This window comes from Arachis ipaensis, chromosome B3 (assembly GCF_059453495.1).
Source record: "Arachis ipaensis isolate K30076 ecotype BB chromosome B3, ASM5945349v1, whole genome shotgun sequence".
NCBI classification, from domain to species: domain Eukaryota; kingdom Viridiplantae; phylum Streptophyta; class Magnoliopsida; order Fabales; family Fabaceae; genus Arachis; species Arachis ipaensis.
In genome coordinates, this window is record NC_142438.1 from 62,318,486 (window position 1) to 62,344,384 (window position 25,899).

General features: G+C 35.2%; 1 pseudogene; it reads left to right on the forward strand.

Moving 5' to 3' along the window:
* The first annotated feature begins 21,206 nt into the window (after positions 1-21,206).
* On the forward strand, positions 21,207-24,164 carry LOC148570861 (uncharacterized; annotated as a pseudogene).
* The last annotated feature ends 1,735 nt before the right edge of the window (positions 24,165-25,899 follow it).

Below are 25,899 nucleotides of genomic sequence, written 5' to 3' on the forward strand. Positions count from 1 at the left end.
CAGTAGAGGGGTTAACATATGACCCCAGAGTCCTTCTGGACTGTTCATTTTCACTTAGATCCATGATGGAGAAAGGGAGATGATGAAAAAAAAAATATTTTTATTTATTTATTTATTTCAAAAATGAAATAAATTAAAATAAAATAAATAAAAATGGTTGAAAATTTTTGAAAAAATGAGGAGAGAGAAAGTGGTTAGGAAGTTTTGAAAAGGATATGATGATTTTTGAAAAAGGTTTTAAATTTTGAAATAAAAATCTGAATTTTAAAGGTAAATTTCGAAAATTTGCTTTAAAATAGAGAGAAAAGATATTTTTGAATTTAAAGAGGAGAGAGAAAAACAATAAGATAGCACAAGATTAAAAATTTTTAGATCTAATGCTCCTTGTTTTTGAAAATTTTGGAGGGAAAACACTAAGGAACACCAAACTTAAAAATTTTAAGATCAAGACACAAGGAAAACTCAAGAACACTTTGAAGACTCACAAGAACACAAGAACATGAAGAAAGAACACCAAACTTAAAATTTTTAGAAAATCAAACTAAAATTTTCGAAAACCAAAGGGAAATCAACAAGAAAACACCAAACTTAAAGTTTGGCACAAAATTTAATAGAGAAATTATTTTTGAAAAAGAAGATTTTGAAAAGAGTATACCAAATTGCCACGAACTTAGACCAACGCTCTAGCCAATTGGGCAGTAAAATTAACACTTGTTTTGAAGAAGTATTTTTAAATAACTAAGAATAAAATAAAAATAAAAAAAATATTTTTTTTTGAAAACTAATGTTTTAAAGAGGCACAAGAAAAACAAGAAAAATCACAAAACAAGAAAAACCAGAGATCAAACAAGAAAAAGTCAATAAAAAAATAATTTTCAAAAAATGTTTTTGAAAGAGAAAATAAGGATTCTAAAATTTTAACCAGAAACAATAATAAGAGACTTTAAACCAAAAAGAAAAGTTTTTCCTAATCTAAGCAACAAAATAAACCGTCAGTTGTCCAAACACAAACAATCCCCGGCAACGGCGCCAAAAACTTGGTGCACGAATTGTGAATCACACTTTTCACAATTCGTACCGCTAACCAGCAAGTGCACTGGGTCGTCCAAGTAATACCTTACGTGAGTAAGGGTCGAATTCCACGGAGATTGTTGGTTTGAAGCAATCTCTGGTTATGTTGTAAATCTCAGTTAGGAGGCTAATTATAATTATCAGTTGACTTGCAAATGAACAAGGGAACATAAAATAAATACTTGGTATGCAGTAATGGAGAATATGTTGGAGTTTTGGAGATGCTTTGTCTTCTGAATCTCTGCTTTCTCCCTGTCTTCTTCTTCACACACGCAAGGCTCATTCCATGGCAAGCTGTATGTAAGGTGTCACCGTTGTCAATGGCTACTTCTCGTCCTCTCAGTGAAAATGGTCCAAATGCTCTGTCACAGCACGGCTAATCATCTGTTGGTTCTCGATCATGTCGGAATAGAATCCCTTGATTCTTTTGCGTCTGTCACTACGCCCAACAATCGCGAGTTTGAAGCTCGTCACAACCATTCAATCCTTGAATCCTACTCGGAATACCACAGACAAGGTTTAGACTTTCCGGATTCTCATGAATGCTGCCATCAATTCTAGCTTATACCACGAAGATTCTGATTAAGAAATCTAAGAGATACTCATTCAATCTGATGTAGAACGGAGGTGGTTGTCAGGCACACGTTCATGGATTGAGGAAGGTGATGAGTGTCACGGATCATCACCTTCTTCATAGTGAAGCGCGAACATCTTAGATAGGAACAAGCGTGTTTGAATGGAAAACAGAGATAATTGCATTAATTCATCAAGATGCTGCAGAGCTCCTCACCCCCAACAACGGAGTTTAGAGACTCATGCCGTCAAAGAGTACAAAGTTCAGATCTAAAAATGTCATGAGATACCAAATAAATCTCTAAAAGTTGTTTAAATACTAAACTAGTAACCTAGGTTTACAGAAAATGAGTAAACTATGATAGATAGTGCAGAAATCCACTTCTGGGGCCTATTTGGTGTGTGCTGGGGCTGAGACTAAAGCTTCTCACGTGCTTGGGCTGTTTTGGGCGTTCAACGCCAGGTTGTAACCTGTTTCTGGCGTTAAACTCCAACTTGTAACTTGTTTCTGGCGCTGGACGCCAGACTGCAACATGGAACTGGCGTTGAACGCCAGTTTACATCGTCTATCCTTGAGCAAAGTATAGACTATTATATATTGCTGGAAAGCCCTGGATGTCTACTTTCCAACGCAATTGAGAGCGCGCCATTTGGAGTTCTGTAGCTCCAGAAAATCCATTTTGAGTGCAGGGAGGTCAGAATCCAACAGCATCAGTAGTCCTTTTTCAGCCTAAATCAGATTTTTGCTCAGCTCCCTCAATTTCAGCTAGAAAATACCTAAAATCACAGAAAAACACACAAACTCATAGTAAAGTCCAGAAATGTGATTTTTAATTAAAAAATAATAAAAATATACTAAAAACCAACTAAATCATACTAAAAACTAAGTAAAAACAATGCCAAAAAGCGTATAAATTATCTGCTCATCAGTAAGGTTGGGTAACCTTAGTTGAGGAAATTGCAAGTTCAATGCTAGGTAACAAGATGGAATCAAGGAATTTATAAAAATTTGGGCAGTATCCCTGCAGTAAAATTGACGATCCCGGAATTGCCAAAAATAGCAGGATAGTCATATGAATCCAAAAAGCAATAAGCATAATCAATCAGTAGCAATAATCCTGATAACAAGTGGATCGCACATAACCAGGCAGCAGCAACATAATCACAGAATGAGAAATGCAGCAGGCAGCAAGAAACAACAGCAGAGCAGTGCCAATATGGAGACAGAGCAACTCAGCAACCATCACTTAGCAAACAGGGAATATGCATTTCAAACAGATAAACATGAACGGAGCAATTATCAGGCCTAGAATCCTCTAACCAGAACCTAACTACCTAACCGCAGTTATATCTATCTATCCTAGCATGCAAAATAATCAACTAATTAACTGAAATTAATTAACAAAAATAATAAAAGCAGCAAAGAAAAATAGAGTAGTGGTGCAGGTTATGAAGAACCTGGAAGCAGAGGTGCAGAGTAGAAATGGAGTGGCACTAGAGGGAGGAAACGGGTGGGAGAACGCCGCCCTGGAAGGTGGTGGCACAGAGACTTGCGGCAGAGGAAGGGTCACCGGCGGTGGCTAAGGCAGAGGGAGTGAGAAAGTGAGAGTGAGAGGGTGAGGGATAAGGAGCGAGTGAGCGAGAGGAAGAGATAAGAAAGACAGAAATCGGAGGGTGACGGCGGTGGCATAGCCGGCGCGATGGTCGGTGTTGTTACTGGGGGGGAAGGGAGGAGGTAGGAGGAACGTTGGAGAAGAAGGAGGGGGCTGGGGGTGCGTCTGCGCGAGTTCTCGTCGCGTCCTTAGGGTTATCCCATTTTTGAATCGACGCGGGCGTGCACGGTGCGCGTCCGCGTGCATTGATGAATTTTAGGGATGGACGCGGGAGCGTCCGTGCGCTCACGCATGACTCGGAGAATTGATGAAGACGAGTGCGCGTACTGTACGCGTCCGCGTGCTACGAGTTGGGCTGGAGGCTCAAAGCCAGCCCAGAGCTGGCACAAGTCTCGAGTCTTTGGCCTGGAAATGATTTTGGGCGACCCGGCACACACGCGCCATGTGCGCTGGTGCACACCTTTGCAAATTTTGGATAGTCGTGCGCGTGCGCACAGCGCGCGCACGCGTACACTTGGTTGTGCCATTGGCCCAACTTTTGCGCGAGATTGGCCCAACTCTCTGGAAAGAGTATGGGCCTGTATATACCTATGGACGCGCATGCGCACAGCGTGCGCGCGCGTCTTTAACACTTTTTTTTTTCAGAAAAGGCAAAAACAACTTAAACCCCTTCTTAACACTACCTACAACTCAAAATTAACTCCAAAAATACAAAATGACAATAATCTTTTTGGGTTTTTGAGAGTTTCAAATATAACCGGGGTTACTCGCCCCACAAGCAACCTACAATCAGTTTATTGAACCAAGCATATAGAAAGAAAACTACCTACAATGGCAACTCAATTCACTTTTTAATAAAAAAAATGCAAGAGAGTGGAAAGAGTTTACCATGGTGGGGGTGTCTCCCACCTAGCACTTTTAGTTTAAGTCCTTAAGTTGGACATTTGGGAAGCTCTTTGTCATGGTGGCTTATGCTTGTACTCATCCTTGAATCTCCAAGGATCTTTGCTTCTCAAATGGTTGACAGAAGTTCCAACCATCTTCACCAAGTTTGGATGGAGTTCCACCCAAGGATATGAGCTCCCTTAGTTGGTCTTCATGCTTCGATCCGGGATCCCATATCTTATTTTCGCACCCGTCTTCTTGTTGATCTTCATGAACTTTCCGTTCGGGTGGTTGACATGTAGAATAAGAAGAATTCTCTCTAGCATACCAAGCCTTCTTCCTAGACCCAGGTAAAGTAGCATTCATCCAAGCATAGTTCCCATATCTTGAGAACTTGACCTCAATGAGCCTAATTCCAAACTTCCAACCACTACACAACTCCTTCTTGTTCTTAGTTCCACAAAGAGCTCTAAGTTGTCAATCCGTTTCAATCAGGCCATATTCAAGTGAGAAAGTGAAGCCCAAGGGTAAGAGTTTTACCTACTTGAATGGTGTGTTGGATGATGGCTTGGGGAAGGGAACCTCCCCACACTTAGACAATGCAAGGTCGGTTTTCTTTTGCTCTTCTTTGTGCATTTCCACCTCGTGATAACTCTTTTCAATTTCTTCCTGTTTATTGACCTCTTCCAATTCCTCTTCATTATCAATCAAGTCAAACTCGGGAGGTTGTGTGAGATTTTCTTTCGCATCAACTTCACACTCATTGAAAGAGTCTTCAACAAGGTTACCAATAACACTTAGTGTGGAGTTGTCTTCAATAGCTACATTTTCATGTACCAAAGGAGAGGATTCCACTTTGATAAAAATTCATTGATGATTGAATCCATCTCTTGATCAACCTTTTCATATTCTTCAATTTTGATAAGCTCCGAAGGTTGTTGGGATTTACATGGTGGTGCCGCATCTCCTAAATCTTCAACCACTTCTTTCTCCTTTTCAATGACCCTAGGCTTCTCCAATTGCTCCAATACAAAGCTTGATTCTTCCTTCTTCTCCACCAGGTTTTCCAATTTCTCCTTCATACTTTGCTCAACTTTTGGTTTCTCACATGCGGCCACGGAGACACCTTGAGCGTTCAAACATTGGTAGGCTAAAGTGTGCACTACCTTAGTCAAATTAGTCACAAACTCTAGGGTGTTCCTTTGCATATCCACTTGGTCTTGAAGTAGCAAGGTGAGAGAGTCATCTATTGTGGTTTGGGGGTGGATAGGAAGGTTCATAATTTTGGAAAGAGGGTTCATAGTAGGGATGTGATTCTTCTTGGTAGGGGTATGGAGATGGTGGGCATTGAGGTGGTTCTTGGTAATAATCATAATGGAATTGTGGTGGTTCCAAAGGTTCTTGCTCATAATGGTCACAAGGGAATGGCATGGGTGATTGGTCATATGATGGGTATGGATTATAGGAGGATGTTTGGTATGGAAAGGCTTGTGAGTATGGTTGAGGTTCATGTTGAGGATAAGGTTCATAGGCATATGATGGTGGTTGTTGATTGTCACAAAAGGTTTCACCATATCCATTGAATTGACATGCATTAGGGTGGAAATTATACCTATAAGTATCTGGAGGTTGTTGCCAATAGGAGTGATCAATTCCTTGAGGCTCCTCCCATCTTTGTTGGTTCCATCCTTGATGCATGTTATCATTAAAGTCCACATTTCCTACAACACAATTAGAACCAAACTCATAGCTAAGAGGATGAGAATTCATAAGAGAAAAGCAAAATAAAACTAACAAAAACTAGTCAACAAGCAAAAGACAAATCTATTCGCACTATTCTCATATATACAATAACCAATAACATAACACCATTGCATTCCCCGGCAACGGCGCCATTTTGATGAAATGAATTTTTGACGGTTTAGAAATTCACTAAAGAAGTCTCGTTGTAAAGTATAGTTTCCAAACAAATCAATAATCCTTTCGTACAAAAGATTATTATCACTAGTACAAACCCCTAAATTTATAAACCGAAGTATTGAACCTCGGGTCGTTCTCCCTAGGAATTGTAATGAAGTGTCTTGTTATTGGTTATGAGGTATGTTTGGGGTTTTTGAGATTTTAGACAAGAAATGTAAATGGCAATGAAAGTAAACTAATAACTATGAAAGCTCTTGGCAAGGTTATGAGAATTAGAAGTCCTATCCTAGTCACCCTCCTCAATTGTGACCACAAATTGTCTATTACTATCACTTCGTTAACCTCTAATAATGGAGGAAAGTCAAGTGGATGAATCAACTTGATTCCACAAGTCCTAGCCAACTCCCAAGGGAAAGACTAGCGTTAGTGATATCCAAATCAATTAGCAACTTCTAATTATCGATCAACAAAGGAATTAGATAACTCAAGTGTCACTAATTACTCCACCTAGGCCAAGAGGAATAAAAATCTATACTAAAATCCAACCAAGCATTTCATCAAACACTTGGGAGGCACAAAAGGAAAGCATAGTAAATTGATAACAAGAATAGAAACTAACAACAATTGAATGTGAGAAATCAACAACAACAATAAAAGAAAACAAGATCTACATGAATTACCTCAAATTACATTAAAGGAAAATAGAATGAATAAAAGTAGATCTACAAGCAAAGTAGAAGAGAGTAATAACAACAATAGAAGAATGATGAATGTAACAACAAGGAATTAAGAAGGAGAAGTAGAAGAGAGCATGAATTAAAACCTAGATCTAAGAACTAAACCTAATCCTAATCCTAATTCTAGAGAGAAGTGAGAGCTTCTCTCTCTAAAACTAAACTAAACTAGCCTAAAATGTGTGTATGTATCTATCATGGTGCCTTTCCTTTATTCCTTTGTCCTTTTAGCTCTTTTCCCGCCAAAAACTTAGCCCAAATGGGATTGGAAACCCTCCAAAATCGCTAGGCACGTGTTCCTCTTTAAAAATCACCTGCGGTCATTGGCGCGTACACGCACAGTGTGCGTGCGCGTCCCTGGAGAATTTCGCGATCTGCGCGAAAGCGCAAAGTGCGCGTGCGCGCCCATAGACTTTTCCAAATTTTTGGCTTTTCATGATTTTTCCATTTTGTATGCTTTCCTTCCACTCCTTTGATCCTTTCCTAGCCCTTTTCAACCTGAAATCACTAGCAAACTCATCAAGGCATCTAGTGGAATCAAAGGATGATTAAAACTATCAAATTAAAGATCTAAAAAGCATATTTTCACATCTAAGCTCAAATACAGAAACAATCACAAAATCATGCTATTTCATTGAATAAATGTGATGAAAGGTTATCAAAATGCTCTAAATTCAACCCAAGATAAACCCTACAAAGAGGGTTTATCAGCATGGGAAGATAGTAAATTTCTCTTGAATTTTTGTGGTCGCTGCGAAGAAGAGGGTGGTAATGCTGAAGGATTTTTAGATACATGTGAAGGAACTGGAGCTTGTGATTTTGTAGGTTTAGGGTGTGAAAGCTTAGTTTTGTGTGCACTAATCACCTCCTTATTACCAGATTTTTGTATTTTAATTGACAAGTATTTTTTATTTTTTTTAAAACCTGACATCTAAAACAACAAAGATTTATAAGATTAGTAAGACATTGCATTTAAATTTTGGTAACATATACATCATCGAAAGAATTAAAAAAATAACAATGTAAAATAATACTTAGCTGCCAAAATAATCAATGAGGATGTAAAATAAAGTGCTACTATGCTTTAGTACTAAACTACTAATATATATGTACACATGAGCATTTTAACAAGTTCATAGTCATAATTGCAACACAGACATAATCAAACTAAATCCAACCAATAAACTATAATCACAATAATATCAACGACAATTATAATTCATAGTCAAAAACCAAAGTCAATTACATCAAATAATCACATAATACAACACTGGGTGTTTTAGCATCAAAATTTCAGTCATAAATACCTTTTTACTCATTTCTTCATAAGAATGCATGATTATACTGTAGTCTTCACTAAAATATGTGTGCGTGTAGCTTGTTACTGGCTCCCGCTTTCCTAAAAGAAGCCATGCAAAGGATACAATAAAAAAGTTAACAAACTTAAACAATTCACGAAGGGTTCACAACTCTTGAGAAGCGCCTAGAAGAAACAATTTGAGTAAAATGCAACTAATTGACTTTAATTAGGTTTAAATATTGTTAAAATTAAAGTTATTTTTTTATATATATATATAATACTTATATTCCACTACTGCTCACAACTACTCCATTGTACAAGTGCAAATTCCATATTGAAGCCAAAGAATAATATGAAATAATGCAATCAGGAACTATTATTGCTCACAACTATATTAGATAATTCTTATCAATATTTATTACTTATAAACATAGATAAACTAAGAATAATATAATGAATGCAATCAAGAAAAGAAAGTCTCATATTTATAAAAGACTATAGATTCAAAACCAGATGAATAAAGTATAAAATTATTGTACAAACAACTCATAATTTGTGAATTTAATATTATTTAATTTCAAATAAATACCTAAGTGTAATATAATTTTTAAAAAATAATACGCACTTTGAATTACAAACTTAAACGCTTAAAAAGTATACACTTTTTCAACCTCTCATCTAGTTTTGTAAATTGCAACCGTCATGGCCGGCAAGTTGACTAACAAAAAACAATTCATTAAGAAATGAAATATTTACAATGTGAACAATTTCTCAATTAATTTACGGTTTCTCTATTAAATTACAGCGGAAAACAATTCATCAACTCAGACATTCACCCAACTGCACTTACACTGCTTTATTTTTTCTTATTCCTCTGCTATGCTTCCATGGGCTCATAAAATTCTCTTAATTTAAATTTCAGATCATTCAGAAGTGTAAGTACAAATTGCATGATTCTTTTACTCTGTTATTATTAAGGCATGAAGTGTGTTTGGGAGTTATGAGGAAAGAAGAGGTAAGGTTAAGGGTAAGATGAATTATATTAGGGATTAACATGGCACTTGTTTGGGAGTTTAAAATAGACTGATGCTGGGTTATGAAATCTCCACTTTGAGTGAACTCTAAAAGTAATTAGATGGAAATTGTTGGGGGAAGTATAAGCCTTCTTCCCTCTCTTCTCTTAAATTAGCAATGAAGAAAGGAAATTAACAATAAACAATGAAGAAAGGAAATTAACAATAAAGAAAGGAAACTTTTGATAAACAAAGTTGAGTAACAATCACTACTCACAAAAATTAGAACCTGGCAGTGGCAGAGCACGCACAGAGAGAAGAAGAAAACAAGGGCAATCCTACTAATTATTTATTATTTATTGCCTATAAAAGCTTCTACAAGTAAAGACCACACTGAATCATTGACTATAAAGAAAGCAGCAAATTAAAGTCGCTAATTAGCTCCTTTTTCCTTTTTCAAAATCATAAAATCTTAATGTATACAAGATTTATCATGCTAAACTTTTTAACAATCTTAATTGTTTCAAAGAAAGAAGGTACAATTTTAAGACTACTCTAACATATTAACATTATATGAATTTTTAAACTTGTTATTTAGAAGAATGTTTAAGAAACAAGGATGCATTAAGATTGCTTATATACAAGGACTGTTTCTTATATTACTTTGTTCAACTTGCACTATGATTGCTTAATAATGATCCAGGAATGAATTTGGGAACCAATAGTCATTACTGTCTTAATAGGAACCATAGCACATACAAAATCCAACTACAATCATTATTTTCAGTTATTAATAATAACAATTTCCTTGTTATACAGTTTAACTAGCTTCTTGTAAGAATTAACAGTAGCATATAATTTATAAATTACAGTGAAGAGCGTGCAGGCCTACGCATTAACCATTTCAAGAGCATTATCTTTTGAATCACGGTGCTTGTCTTCTACTGCTTTGTACTTATACCAAGAAGCACAAACTAAGTAAAACACAAAGTTGAGAACACTTATCACAGCCAATAGCCAATAGAAGTAATTAAGGTTGTCTCTGTTCAAGTGATTACTTGCAAGCCACAAACTAAGTAAATCACTGTTTTATATAATCATTTAAACACAATTTGATGAATGACACACAATCTACATAGATGCATCTTCTCAATCTCAGTGTCAGCATATACACACATTGAATTTCTTGGTTACTCACAAACAAAGATTGACAAATTATTGAAATTGACATTAAAAACAGAGAAATCATGCATAAATAAAAAGAAAAAAAAACACAAATCAAGCTGGCAGAGGATGCACAAAAATTAGCAACCAAATTAACAATGAACAATGCTAAGTAACAATCAAATTAACAATGAATAAAACTAATTAACAATGAACCTGGCGGAGTAACAATTACTACTCATAAAAACTAGAACTTGACAGAGGATGCACAGAGAGGAGAAGGAGGCAAGGGTAACCTAGCTAAGCACGAGGGTGGAAGTTGCCTCAGGTACAGTGTCTGAGGCTGGCGGGGGTGCGAGTTCTGAGATCGGAGGAGGTGGCCACATGCAGGAGGCAGAACGGTGTGAGCAAATCAGTGTGAGCGACTGAGGTTGTAGCCTTGAGCGCGACGCATGAGCATGGAAGTTGCCTGAGGTGTGAGGTCCGAGGCTTGCCTAGCGTTCGTCCTGGAAGATCAGCGGCAGCCACAAGCAGGAGGCAGAGCACGCAGAAGGAAGTGACCCTGGTTAGCTGTGATATGAGGAGGGAGAAGGCACTCTAAATCTGAAATCCCTGAAACCAAAGGGCGGTCTTGATTAAAAATTTTGATTTTTGGCACAAGTAAATAAGTTGCTTTAAAATAACTACATATAATAAATTTTAAAATTAATATTATATCTAATTTTTACTTTCAAATTAAAAAAAAAGATAAAATTATAACGAAAATATCTAAAAATAAGTTATGGAATATTAATTTCTAAAAGACAGATATTTTAAAAAATTATATCTAATATTAACTTTAAAGTATTTGAATTAAATTATGTTTTTAAATTTTTGTTACATAATTGATGCCAGGGCATTTTGGCCAATTTCACTGACCTTTTCTTTACTGTTTTTAAGGTAGTTTCATGCATTTTCTTAGGAAATAAGCTAGTTTTGGATAAATATTCACTTACATCTTGATTCAAGCATACATTGTGCACCTTACATGATTTCATGAGAATTTTGCATGAATTATATGATAAATTGGATGATACATGATCCCATGATTAAGAGCAAGACTTTGATGCACTTTGTTTGATTGATTTCAGGCCAAAAGAAGAAGAGAAGAAGCCACGTTAGTGGCTACGTTAGTTACACTAACGTGGGCACTAACGTGGAAGGAAGGAAAGCCTCAACGTTAGTGAGAAAAGTTAGTGGCATTAACTTTGAAGAAAGGAAATGGAGCCAACGTTAGTGACACTTAACATTATCACTAACGTTGGACCAAGCTCATAAGTGGCCACGTTAGTTGCCACGTTAACTTAGTAAACGTGGCCTCTAACATTAAGAAGTAAAGGGGAAGCCAACGTTAGTGACATTCAACTTTATCACTAACGTTGGCCAAGTCACAATAAGCCACGTTAACTCCCACGTTAACCTAGTTAACGTGGAAGCTAACGTGAAGAAACAAGGTGGTCGACAACGTTAGTGACACCAAACATTGTCACTAACGTTGGAAGGAACCCACACAAGCCCCAATAAGCCACGTTAACTCCCACGTTAACCTAGTTAACATGGAAGCTAACGTGAAGAAGAGAGGTGATCGCCAACGTTAGTGACACCCAACATTGTCACTAACGTTGGAATAAGCCCACACAAGCCATTATGAGCCACGTTAACTCCCACATTAACTTAGTTAACGTGGGAAAAAGTCCCACCTGGCAGCCTGACCATGCCTTCTTCAAACACGCATAACTTGAGCCACAAAGCTCCAAATGAGGTGATTCTAGTGGCATTGGAAAGTAGGATTCCAGAGCTTTCCAAGCATATATGGAATTATATGGTTGACACTAAATTTGAGGGAGAAAACTTGCCCCGAAAGTGCAAAGATGAACATGGTATCAACCTGTAGTAAGGCCAGCTGACCTCTTCACCTTCCAAGAGGTGTAACTCGAGTTGTAGAGCTCCAAATGATGCGCTTCCAAAAACATTCGAAAGTAGACATCCAGGGCTTTCCAACAATATATAATAGTATGGGGTGGACACTAAGTTTGAGCTCCAGAAACTGGCAATAATCAAGCCCTGATCGCTAGCGTTATTGGCACTCAAGTTTTCCAGTAACGCTGGCAACTATGCCAGCGACCATGTCCACTTCAAAGGAGCATAACTTGAGCTATAGAGATCCAATTGAGGTGATTCTGGTTGCGTTAGAAAGCTGACATTCAGAGCTTTTCAACGATATACAATACTCTATAGTGGAAATGAAATTGGAGCACAAACAAGAGGCATCTTTTAAGCACCAAAAACACCAACTGGGCAGCAAGTGCAACGTTAGCCACAATAACTTTAGCACTAACGCCACACTTGTAGCGTTAGTGTGGCTAACTTTAGCACTAACTTTAGCACCTGGACCTCAACTTGACTCACTCTCTCTCAAGTCCACTTCAAAGCTCAAGCAAGCAAGCCCACAATTGTCAACCAATCAAGATTACAAGAAGCATCTAGAATAGAAATTTTCAATTAATTGTAATTTACTTTTAATTTCATTTTGTAGTTTAGGAGAGCCTATATAAAGTCCTTAGTTTTTACATTGAAAGCAGTCTGGGAATTATGGAATGGGGGACTGAAGAGGGGTCTTCTGACTCCCTCCCCTCACACACTTTTCCTCCTTTTTCTTTTAGTTGTAAATTTCATTTATGAATGTTGAATTTTCAATTTCAGTTTGAATCTTAATCTTTACTTTTCTACATTTTCTTTCTTTTCTATTTTTGTAGAGCAATGATCAACTAACTCTTTACATTGGGTTAGAGAGCTCTATTGTGATTCAATGGATTAAGTGTAGTTCTTATTCTTCTTCTTCTTTCTTTTCTCTTGATTTTACTAGAAAGCTTTCAATCTTCATCCAATTGGGTAGTTATCTTGAAAAAGAAGCTATTCATACTTGGATCTCTTCTGAACCTTGAAAGAGGAATGAAGAGATCATGCTAGAAATGCTTTCTCATGTTGGACCAAATTGGGTTTGGATGGATATGTGACTATAATCCACCAACACCTGATTTGGGAAATGCATGTGGTATAATCAGTGACCATACTTCATCTCTTCTCATGAGCAATTGACCAAGGAATTGGCTATTGATCAAGATTTGAGAGATTGAATTACAAGGAATTGTAATTCGATCACTTAAGATTGCCAAGGAGATCAATGAATACATTGATTGAGGAAGAGATGAGAATGAACTTGAACCTGAGGATTGCAATATCTCTTGATCCCAATGTTCATTTTATTTTTTAGTTCTTGCATTTACTCTTCTTGCCATTTTACTTTTCTGCACTTTATTGCTTTCTTTACATTCATGCAATTTACATTCCCTTTTTACTATTCATCCAAATCTGAATCGTCTAACTAGGATAATCAATCAACTATTGATTGCTTAATCCGTTAATCTCTGTGGGATTCGACCTCACTCTTTTGTGAGTTATTACTTGACGACAATTCGGTACACTTGCCGAAGGGAAATTTGTTGCGAGACAAGTTTTCCGTGCATCAAGTTTATGGCGTCGTTGCCGGGGATTAATCGTGATTAACAAACTACCGATTGATTGATTTACTAGATTAGAAACTTTTCTTTTGTCTTTATTTTCTTTTGCTTCTTTATTTTCTTTTGCTAACTAACTGTTTGTGATATTGCCTCACTGGGAATTTCCTAATCTGTGACAATGGAGATTCTAATTTCTTTTGGTGATTATTGTTTGAGACAGAGCTTTCTGTAGGAAAGAAAGGAGCATCCATCATATTTTAGTCAATCAAATTTCATGGGAAACTCTCCACCACCACAGAATGATTCTCTTTACTATGCTCATGGTGGGTGGGAGTATCAAGAACATGAAACGGGGTACTTTCCAGAGCCACAAAATGGTCCATATTTTGGTGAAATTGATCACTACTCAAGTTGTGACTGGGAAGATCATAATCAAAGAGATTTCACTCATTCATATCCCATTCATCAAGAGCCATCAACTCTCAATTATACAACCTCACCTCCAAGTTTTACATGCCTAAATTCTTCATCATTTGAGTATGCCTCAGCACAAAAGTCTATCCCAAATCCATATAATTCATTTCACCATCCACAAAACTCAATCCACTACGCACAAGAGTTATACCACTTTCAGAACACACAACCACAAAACAACCAATTCCATTCACAAGCCAATCCCGCCCAACCATTACAACCTACCCAACCTCCTTTAGATAAACTTGCTAAGGTGGAACTCATCATTGAAGAACTCAGAAGAAGTAGAGTAGAGGAGAGACTCACTAGGATAGAACTCCTCCTTGAAGAAATAATAAAAACAATCGAAGAGGAGAAAATAGCAAAAAGGGACCATGAAGAAAAATTGAGGGAGAATGCACAACTCTATTCTGAAGAACAATTCATTGAAGAGCTGAGATCACAAAGAGAGACCACTTCACTCTCTCCAGAAACAGAGGAGTTCATTCAAAGGTCAAGAATAAGGGAGGAAGTCAATCAAGGGAACCCATACTCCAACAAAACAGAGAGTTGCATAGAGGGTGAGTTCATTGAACCACCAATTCAAGAAGATATTGATGAAGAGGATGCTCCAACCATCATACAATACCCAAATCCTGAAATCAAGGTGGTAAAGGCAATCAACATGAACACTAACAAAAGGATGGTGACCAAGAAAAGAAGGACAATATTCATGAAGAAGAAAAGGTCAACCAAAAGCCATCCTACCCCTACCCCAACAAGCAAGTTTACTCAAGCTAACAACAGAAGAAGGCTTGCTGGGGAGAGGCACTCAAAACAAGGGGCATTAACTGGCTCCTCTTTCCTCTTGAGGTCATTCCTCTTAACAAACTGGAAGAAGAGGAAGAAAGTCGTGAACAACATGTCAAGCTAATGACATTAAAATAGCGCTTGTTGGGAGGCAACCCAACCGTAGGTAACATTTTCTTGCTTTGCTTAGTTTACTTTCAATAATTTGGCATATGATTGCACTCTAAGTTTGGTGTTGCCATGCAACAATTTGATTTTCAATCTTCACTGGGTAGTTGCAACATTCTAAATTGACAGTGGCACACTAAGTTTGGTGTTGCCACTTAACTTTCATGTAAAGTACCATGCCAACACCACTTATTAATGCAATCAAAATGTCTCTGTTTGTATCTCTTGTGTCTTTATTGTATCCTTAACCTTGCTTGCTGAAACACATGCATACACACACTTCATTCTAAGACATTCATGATCCATCATGGACCCCGTCATCACTGTTTTAATTGTTGCTTGAGTATAAGCAATCATTCTATGTCTGGTGTGGGAAGGGGAAGAATAGGAGGAAAAGGGCAACAACAATGAAGATAAAATACAAGGTGGTAAAGTTCCTTTCTCCTCTTACTTATTTCCAGCACTTTAATTTGCATGATTGTCTTCTATGTTCTTTGTATGTATGTGTGCTTTCTCCTTGTGAATAAGCATGTCAATTCTGTCTTTTAAACTTTTTATTGATTAAGGCTGTGTTTTCTAGTCTGAATGTCATTACTGCATCCTTACTTTGCTTACTAGTATGCTTGTCCCTTTTGAATCAAATGAAAAGAGAATGAGTGTTTTATAAAAGACCAGAGTAGAGTTCATACTATGGAGTAAGTTCCTGAGTTTGTGGTGTGGTCATAAGTTAGCTAAGTTGGTTCAACCACAAGGTGGGAAGATAACTTTCTGTCCTAAATTATATGCTTTGAACATACCCCATGAGACTAGCTAAATAATAAGATCCTAATATGAAAAAGGGAAAGAACAATGAAAGTGAAAAAAAAATAAAAGAAAAAAAGAGTAAGCAATAAGGCTAGGCACCAATGGTTTTAATCTCGAGGCATGTGTCTGTGGTGTTCCTGTGTGAGGGATTTACTTGGATGAATAAGCTCTTAGGAGTGCCTTATCACTTGGTAACTTGGGTTAACTAACTCGGGATTATTAGCTGAAAGTCCACTATCAAGAGTAACCCTCACTACAGAGCATTTAGTAACCAAAAGAGGTGCTGGATACCAAGGTCTCAAGAAAAGAAAATAAACAAACCATGTGCCTGTGGTGTGTATGTATGGGGGAGAGACTTGAGGAAGTAAGTCCGTAGGGGTGTTTCAACACCTAGCATCTTGAACCAACTGGTTCGGGAGTGTTGGCTGAAAACTTATTCTAAAGAGTTGCCCCCTTACAGAGCACTTAGCCTAAGAACACAAATAAGCCATGAATTGACAAGAAACAAAAGGGATCAATGAATAAAAGTCTCATGGGATGCAAGCAAAGTGAGTATTCTAGGACATGATAAAGGTCTGAAAGCCAGTAAAGGAATGAACCTAAGTTGCTATGCATGAAACCACCATAAAACCAGGGACATGACCTCCACAAGAATGACTCATTTCTCTTGGCATTCCATTCATCATTCTCTTGTTCCAGTACTTGCTTAGGGACAAGCAAGCTTTAAGTTTGGGGTTGAGATGCCAGGGAATTTTGGCCAGTTTCACTGACCTTTTCTTTACTGATTTTAAGGTAGTTTCATGCATTTTCTTAGGAAATAAGCTAGTTTTGGATAAATATTCACTTACATCTTGATTCAAGCATACATTGTGCACTTTACATGATTTTATGAGAATTTTGCATGAATTATATGATAAATTGGATGATACATGATCCCATGATTAAGAGCAAGACTTTGATGCACTTTGTTTGATTGATTTCAGGCCAAAAGAAGAAGAGAAGAAGCCACGTTAGTGGCTACGTTAGTTACACTAACGTGGGCACTAACGTGGAAGGAAGGAAAGCCTCAACGTTAGTGAGAAAAGTTAGTGGCATTAACTTTGAAGAAAGGAAATGGAGCCAACGTTAGTGACACTTAACATTATCACTAACGTTGGACCAAGCTCATAAGTGGCCACGTTAGTTGCCACGTTAACTTAGTAAACGTGGCCTCTAACATTAAGAAGTAAAGGGGAAGCCAACGTTAGTGACATTCAACTTTATCACTAACGTTGGCCAAGTCACAATAAGCCACGTTAACTCCCACGTTAACCTAGTTAACGTGGAAGCTAACGTGAAGAAACAAGGTGGTCGACAACGTTAGTGACACCAAACATTGTCACTAACGTTGGAAGGAACCCACACAAGCCCCAATAAGCCACGTTAACTCCCACGTTAACCTAGTTAACGTGGAAGCTAACGTGAAGAAGGGAGGTGATCGCCAACGTTAGTGACACCCAACATTGTCACTAACGTTGGAATGAGCCCACACAAGCCACTATGAGTCACGTTAACTCCCACGTTAACTTAGTTAACGTGGTAGTTAACGTGGGCAAAAGTCCCACCTGGCAGCCTGACCATGCCTTCTTCAAACACCCATAACTTGAGCCACAAAGCTCCAAATGAGGTGATTCCAGTGGCATTAGAAAGTAGGATTCCAAAGATTTCCAAGCATATATGGAATTATATGGTTGACACTAAATTTGAGGGAGAAAACCTGTCCCGAAAGTGCAAAGATGAACATAGTATCAACCTGTAGTAAGGCCAGCTGACCTCTTCACCTTCCAAGAAGTGTAACTCGAGTTGTAGAGCTCCAAATAATGCGCTTCTAAAGGCATTCGAAAGTAGACATCCAGGGCTTTCCAACAATATATAATAGTATGGGGTGGACACTAAGTTTGAGCTCCAGAAACTGGCAATAATGAAGCCCTGATCGCTAGCGTTATTGGCACTCAATTTTCCAGTAACGCTGGCAACTATGCCAGCGACCATGTCCACTTCAAAGGAGCATAACTTGAGCTACAGAGATCCAATTGAGGTGATTCTAGTTGCATTAGAAAGCTGACATTCAGAGCTTTCCAATGATATATAATAATCTATAGTGGGAATGAAATTGGAGCACAAACAAGAGGTATCTTTTAAGCCCCAAAAACACTAACTGGGCAGCAAGTGCAACGTTAGCCACAATAACTTTAGCACTAACGCCACACTTGTAGCGTTAGTGTGGCTAACTTTACCACTAACTTTAGCACTTGGACCTCAACTTGACTCACTCTCTCTCAAGTCCACTTCAAAGCTCAAGCAAGCAAGCCCACAATTGTCAACCAATCAAGATCACAAGAAGCATCAAGAATAGGAATTTTCATTTAATTGTAATTTGCTTTTAATTTCATTTTGTAATGTAGGAGAGCCTATATAAAGGCCTTAGTTTTTACATTGAAAGCAGTCTGGGAATTCTGGAATGGGGGATTGAAGAGGGGTCTTCGGACTCCCTCCCCTCACACACTTTTCCTCCTTTTTCTTTTAGTTGTAAATTTCATTTATGAATGTTGAGTTTTCAATTTCAGTTTGAATCTTCATCTTTACTTTTCTGCATTTTCTTTTTTTTCTATTTTTGTAGAGCAATGATCAACTAACTCTTTACATTGGGTTAGAGAGCTCTATTGTGATTCAATGGATTAAGTGTAGTTCTTATTCTTCTTCTTCTTTCTTTTCTCTTGATTTTACTAGAAAGCTTTCAATCTTCATCCAATTGGGTAGTTATCTTGGAAAAGAAGCTATTCATACTTGGATCTCTTCTGAACCTTGAAAAAGGAATGAAGAGATCATGCTAGAAATGCTTTCTCATGTTGGATCAAATTGGGTTTGGATGGATATGTGACTATAATCCACCAACACCTGATTTGGAAAATGCATGTGGTATAATCAGTGACCATACTTCATCTCTTCTCATGAGCAATTGACCAAGGAATTGGCTATTGATCAAGATTTGAGAGATTGAATTACAAGGAATTGTAATTCGATCACTTAAGATTGCCAAGGAGATCAATGAATACATTGATTGAGGAAGAGATGAGAATGAACTTGATCCTGAGGATTGTAATATCTCTTGATCCCAATGTTCATTTTATTTTTTAGTTCTTACATTTACTTTTCTTGCCATTTTACTTTTCTGCACTTTATTGCTTTCTTTACATTCATGCAATTTACATTCCCTTTTTACTCATCATCCAAATCTGAATCGTCTAACTAGGATAATCAATCAACTATTGATTGCTTAATCCGTTAATCTCTGTGGGATTTGACCTCACTCTTTTGTGAGTTATTACTTGACGACAATTCGGTACACTTGCCCAAGGGAAATTTGTTGCGAGACAAGTTTTCTGTGCATCAATAATAATCTTAAAAACTAAATATTTAGAAGATCAACATAATTAAATACATCTTTTATATTAATGAATAAGATAGATAAGATAAGATAAGATAATTGTCTCAAATTATATAAAGATGTGCTAGAGACCCCTCAATTACATTACTCATTCCACACACATATACTTTTTAAATATATTCTGTGTTGGAGTATTTTTATAAGTACCCACCCTATCGCTCCAATAAGACAAATTGTCTTAACTCGCAAATTTTCGATCCATCTCACAATCCGTACATAGGTAAATTTTTTTTAATATCTATCATTATGTGATTTAATGTTTATTATTATAATTTTTCATTATTAATAATTTTATTATTTACCGATTAGTTCTTTATTTAATTTATCTTGTTTAGTTGAATTAATTATTTTTAAGATAAAAAGTTATTTGTGTCTTTTTTTGAAAAAAAGAACAAAGAGTAAAATTGATAAAGAATAAGTTTGAATTGATTTTTAAAAAATTATCTTTTTTTTATCTTTTTAAAAACATATACGGATGGAATATTTTTTAAGTTTTAAATTAAATAACGTTAAAAACTTGAAATAATGAACGGTCATATTCAAAACGATGATATTTATAATACCGGTATGATTTAATAAGGTTCCAGTAGATCTCTTTGAGTTTTATGATTGAACAATTTGAAAAAGTAATGTAATAAAAAAAATTAAAAAAAAAAATACATATTTTTACTAATATTTTAAAAATATTTAGCTAATTTAAAATAATATGGAACAGAAATAATAAATATTTTGTTAATTTTATTCTATCATAAATATTTTTATTTTATTTTTATATTAAAATAACTATTTCTTTTAAATTTTAATAATTTATTTATTAGTTTATATCTATTATATACTACAAGTAACTGTCTCAAAAATGATATTAATAGATATTATATCATTATAAAAAAAAATAAGTGAGTTTATAATTATTATTAAATAAAAATATAATTAATTTAAGAATGAATGAGTTTATAATTAAAATTAAAATAAATTAAGTAGAAGTAAACTATTTGATAAAATATATCTATATATATTATAATTTGCCTATAAATTAGTAAGAGATAAATCAGCTTAGTGGCAGAGAAAGATAATTTTATTGTAAATGACAAGGGTTCGAACCCCAATTGAGAAAAATTAAACTTCATACGATGCGGTCGGTGAAGTGTGGTACATTTTTTTGAGATGATTTATTATTTATCAAAATATAATGTTATAATTTTGTAACATTAAATTAATTATACTCATAGTTGGTTATCTCATAAAAATATAATTTAATTAATTTAATTTTTAATATACATTATATATAGATATGAAAATTCCAGAATATCGAAAGTGGATGTACAATAGAAATTTGCCAAACCGAGGAGGATTACGACAGAAATTTGTCAATGGTGTTCGAAATTTTATTGATACAGTTACAAAACAACCTCAATTTGTACTTGAAGGCGGTGTACTTAGATGTCCTTGCAACAAACATAAAAATAAGATTTTCTTAACTCCGGATGAGGTTTCATTAGATTTATATAAATATGGTTTCTTACTAAGATAATGGTGTTGGGATTCACATGGAGAGAGTCCTTTGTATTTGAATGTAGATCAAGATAATAATCAAGAAGGTACATGTTCTTCTCCGCATGCTAATGTGCCAATAAGAAATTCGTATGAATCTATGGTGGTTGATGCTGCTGGACCAGAATTTATGAGTCAATTTGAAGAACACATAGAGGAGCCTCCGAATGCAGAAGCTAAAAAATTTTATGATTTATTACAGTCTGCTCAGCGCCCATTATTTGAGGGATGTATTGATCATTCAGAATTATCAATGGCAGTTAAAATGTTGAGTATAAAAGCTAAAGGGAATGTATCTCAACAAATCTTTGATGATTTCGTGAAAGCTATGAAAGAAGTGATGCCGAAGGATAACTTACTTGTCTCCAATTTTTATGAAGCAAAGAAGCTAATATCGAAACTTGGCATGAAAAGCAATAAAATTGATTGTTGCATTAATGGTTGTATGTTGTATTACAATGAGGATGATATACCAAGAAAGGAATGTAAATTTTGTCATTCTCCAAGGTATAAGATAGGTAAAAAGGGTAAACAAGTGCCTTTGAAACAAATGCACTATTTACTGCTTATACCTCATTTAAGAAGACTTTATGCTTCAATGAACACAGCAGCTCACATGCGATGGCATTTTGATCACGAGTTTAAAGGAGTTTTTGAGCATCCATCGAATTCAAAAGCATGGAAGTATTTTGATAGAAAACATCCACAATTTTCTCAAGAACCACGCAATGTCAGACTAGGATTATGTGCTGGTGGATTCACCCCTTTTGGTCAATCTGGTAAACAATATTCATATTGGCCAATAATTGTCACTCCTTATAACCTGCCTCCTTCTATGTGCATGAAAACTCCTTACATGTTTTTATCCATGATTATCCCTGGTCCTCGTAATCCCAAAACTAGGATTGATGTATACCTGCAGCCCTTGATTGATGAGCTAAAACTACTATGGAAAGATGGAGTTTTAACTTATGATATTCATTCCAAGTCAAATTTTGTAATGCGAGCTGCATTGTTGTGGACTATTAATGATTTTCCTGCATATGGAATGTTGTCTGGATGAATGACAGCAGGCAGGCTAGCATGCCTATACTGTATGGAACGAACAAAGGCATTCCAATTAAAAAATGGGGGAAAGCCATCATGGTTTGATTGCCACTGACAATTCTTGCCATATAATCACATGTTTAGAAGAAACAAGGATGCATTCTATAAGAATAGAATTGAGAGATCAGAACCTCCGCCAAGATTGACTGGAGAGCAAATATAGGATATAGTTCAGAATTATGATAAGATAAGTGATGTTGAGCAACTTGAGATAGAAGGATATGGAAGTATGCATAATTGGACCAAAAGAAGTATATTTTGGGATTTGCCTTATTGGCGTCATAATTTAATCCGTCATAACCTTGATGTAATGCATATTGAGAAGAATGTATTTGATAATATATTCAATACTGTCATGGACATCAAAGAAAAGACTAAAGATAATGCAAAGGCTAGAATGGATCTGTCATTATACTGCAAGCAAAAAAGTTTAAAACTGCCAGAACAAAGTGGAGGTAAAATTATAAAACCCAAAGTAAATTACGCATTTACCCTCCAGCAAAAGAGGGCAATATGTGAATGGGTGAAAGAGTTAAGGATGTCTGATGGATATGTTTCAAATTTAGGAAGATGTGTTGACATGAAGGAGGGCAACTTATATGGAATGAAAAGTCATGATTGTCATATATTTATGGAACGTTTACTCCCAATCACTTTTAGTTCATTGCCAGAGCAGATATGGAAGCCAATAACAGAGTTAAGTCAATTTTTTCGAGATTGATGCTCAACATCATTACGAGAAGATGTTCTCAATAAGCTTAAAGAAAATATTCCAATTGTGCTATGCAAGTTAGAACGTATTTTTTCTCCTGGATTTTTTGACTCAATGGAACATCTACCTATTCATTTTCTATTTGAAGCATTGCTCGGTGGTCCTGTGTAATATAGATGGATGTATCCTTTTGAGAGGTACCTTAGTCACACCTCTATATTTATTCTCAAATTTCTTTTTACTATTTTATTAAGCCAACTATTTGTTATTTGATTTTTGTTATAAATTTTTTTACGACAGATTTCTTCATCATCTTAAGAAAAATGTCAAGAACAAAGCACATGTTGAAGGATCTATCATCGAGTCATATCTAATTGAGGAGATTTCTCACTTTTGTGAGTACTATTTTAGCCAAACTAGCATCGACACAAAGCAAAATGATGAGGGTGATGATTCAATGCAACCAACTTTATTTATTTTTAATTTGCCTGGTTGTTTGACTGGTGAATGCAAAACTCGTTATGTAGATGACAAAGAATTTAGTGCAGCCATGAATCATATACTAATAAACTGTGATAAAATTAAGCCATATATTGAGTGAGTATTTATCTTCCTATATATATATTCTTACTATTAATAATATTTTCTTATATTAATAATTTTAATTTATTTGAAATTCATGTACTATAGGATCTTTGTGAACTTCATACGACAAGATCATATTACTTTAAGTGATGAACAAATTGATCAATTTATTGAAGCGAATTTTGTAAAATGGTTTAAAAATTATGTAAGTCAACATGATATGATAGTCTTATTGTACACACATTTTTTGGTAGATGACACATTATATTCTAACTTATTGGTTCTTATTTAATACAGGTTCACGATCCTTTAAATAATGTGACAGATTCGAATATTCATTCCTTGGCATGGGGTCCTTTGAGAATTGTTAAATGTTGGCCTATCTACAAAGTCAATGGCTTCAAGTTTCACACAAGATCTCACTCAAGTGGAAAGTCAACTCAGAATTATGGAATATGTGTCAAAGGCACATATTATGGTGAATATGAAAATGATTTCTATGGCCAGCTTGATGAAATTATTCAAGTTGAGTATACTAGGCTACCACTAACAAGAGTTGTACTATTTAAATGTGAATGGTTTGATCCCACGATTGGCAAAGGAACAAAGGTAAACAAAGAGTATGGAATCATACAGATTCGAAAGAATCGATGATATGGTAAATATGACCCGTTTATCATTGCACATAAAGCAATTCAAGTATATTTTGCACCTCATCCAATGAGCAACACCAAGAAAAAAGCAGAATGATGGTTTGTATTCAAAACTAAAGCAAAAGGTGAGATTGAGATTGAAACAACGGAGGATTTTGTATATCAACAAGATGACACAAATCAATCTAACAATCATATCTCAAATGATATTGACATTATTGTTGATTTACTGGATACCAATAGTACAAGATATGAAGAAAAAGAAGGAGAAGAAGAAGAAGAAGAAGAAGAAGATGATGATGATGATGATGATGATGATGATGAGCCACTTGGGGATGAGGACAAAGATATGGATGAGGATGAGAACGAGGACGACAACGACGAGAATAATGAGGATGAAGATCAAAATGAATAGTATGAAAAAGTCCACTAAGAAATGTATTTATTTGTATCTTTTTAAATTTTTAATATACCTTAATGTTATGAAAAAGTATATGACTTTTTTTATTTTACGTGATTTTTTTATTATATTTTTTCTTTACTATTTTTTTTAGAAGATTAGATATAATTTATTGAGCCAGCACTTTTATTAAAATTTGGCCAGCATTTAACCATCAAAAGAAAAATGAGTAATTATCCACCATTAGATGTAATTTTACACCATTAAAAACACTACTGATGACTAATTGATGGCTACAAATCACAAAATCTACTGGCCCCTAGCACTCCTCTAATTTATTTTTCAGATTTTTATATATCTAATTCTTTTAGATACACTTTATCTTAAATTTGTTAAAAAATTAAATTTTGAATTATTATAACGTAAATAATTAAAAGAATAAATTAAAAAATAATATGAGGTAACTATAAAAATTAAAATTAAATATAAGATGGTATATAAAAAATTTTATAAGAAATTTAATATTAAATATAATAAAAATACAAGAATAAAAAAAATAAGAAGATAAAGTATATAAAAAAATAAAAAGATAGAGTCTCCCAAGTTTAACTAAAAAAAGTCAAATATAATATACAATGATAGGAAAAAAACTAATAAAAATATAGTCAATTTAGTTCTAAAATTTAGAATTGAATAAGTATATTTGTTAAATTTTTTTATTTAGTACTGAGTACGTACTACCTGAATTAAAAGAGTTATGGTGAATAATAGATTAATTTACTAGTCTTATATTTTAATGGTTGATCTATAATGATTCAATTAATTATTTTAAGATTGTAATTTATTTCATATTTGATATTATATAAAAATAAATTATTAACTTAATAAAAAATTAAATTATTTTTTATTTTTTAAAATATTAAAAAATTTATTTTAAAAATAAACCAACTAAATTTCATGATAGCCCCACCAAAAGTACCCATTTGGTTGGCGCCAGGTACAAAATGGCTTCCCCCAACAGAAGTTCCAATTCGTGTGCGCCCCTCTTTAGATGGCGACTAAATCCATTTCGCGAGTGCTTTGCGAACAATGGCCCTGTGCATTTTTGTAAAGCTTTCTCTGCATCCGTATTATGGGAATTAATATATTTTATTTATATAAAAAAGCCTGCATAAATAAGCACTAACGTACCTATTATTCCAATTTTTTAAAATATGTATAATAATAAATAAGATGTTAATTGGTATGATCATTATTTCATATTTTGATCAAGAGGTTTTGGAATTGAAAGGTGCAAACAAAAACAGTACCTTTTTATAAGTTATATATAATTAAG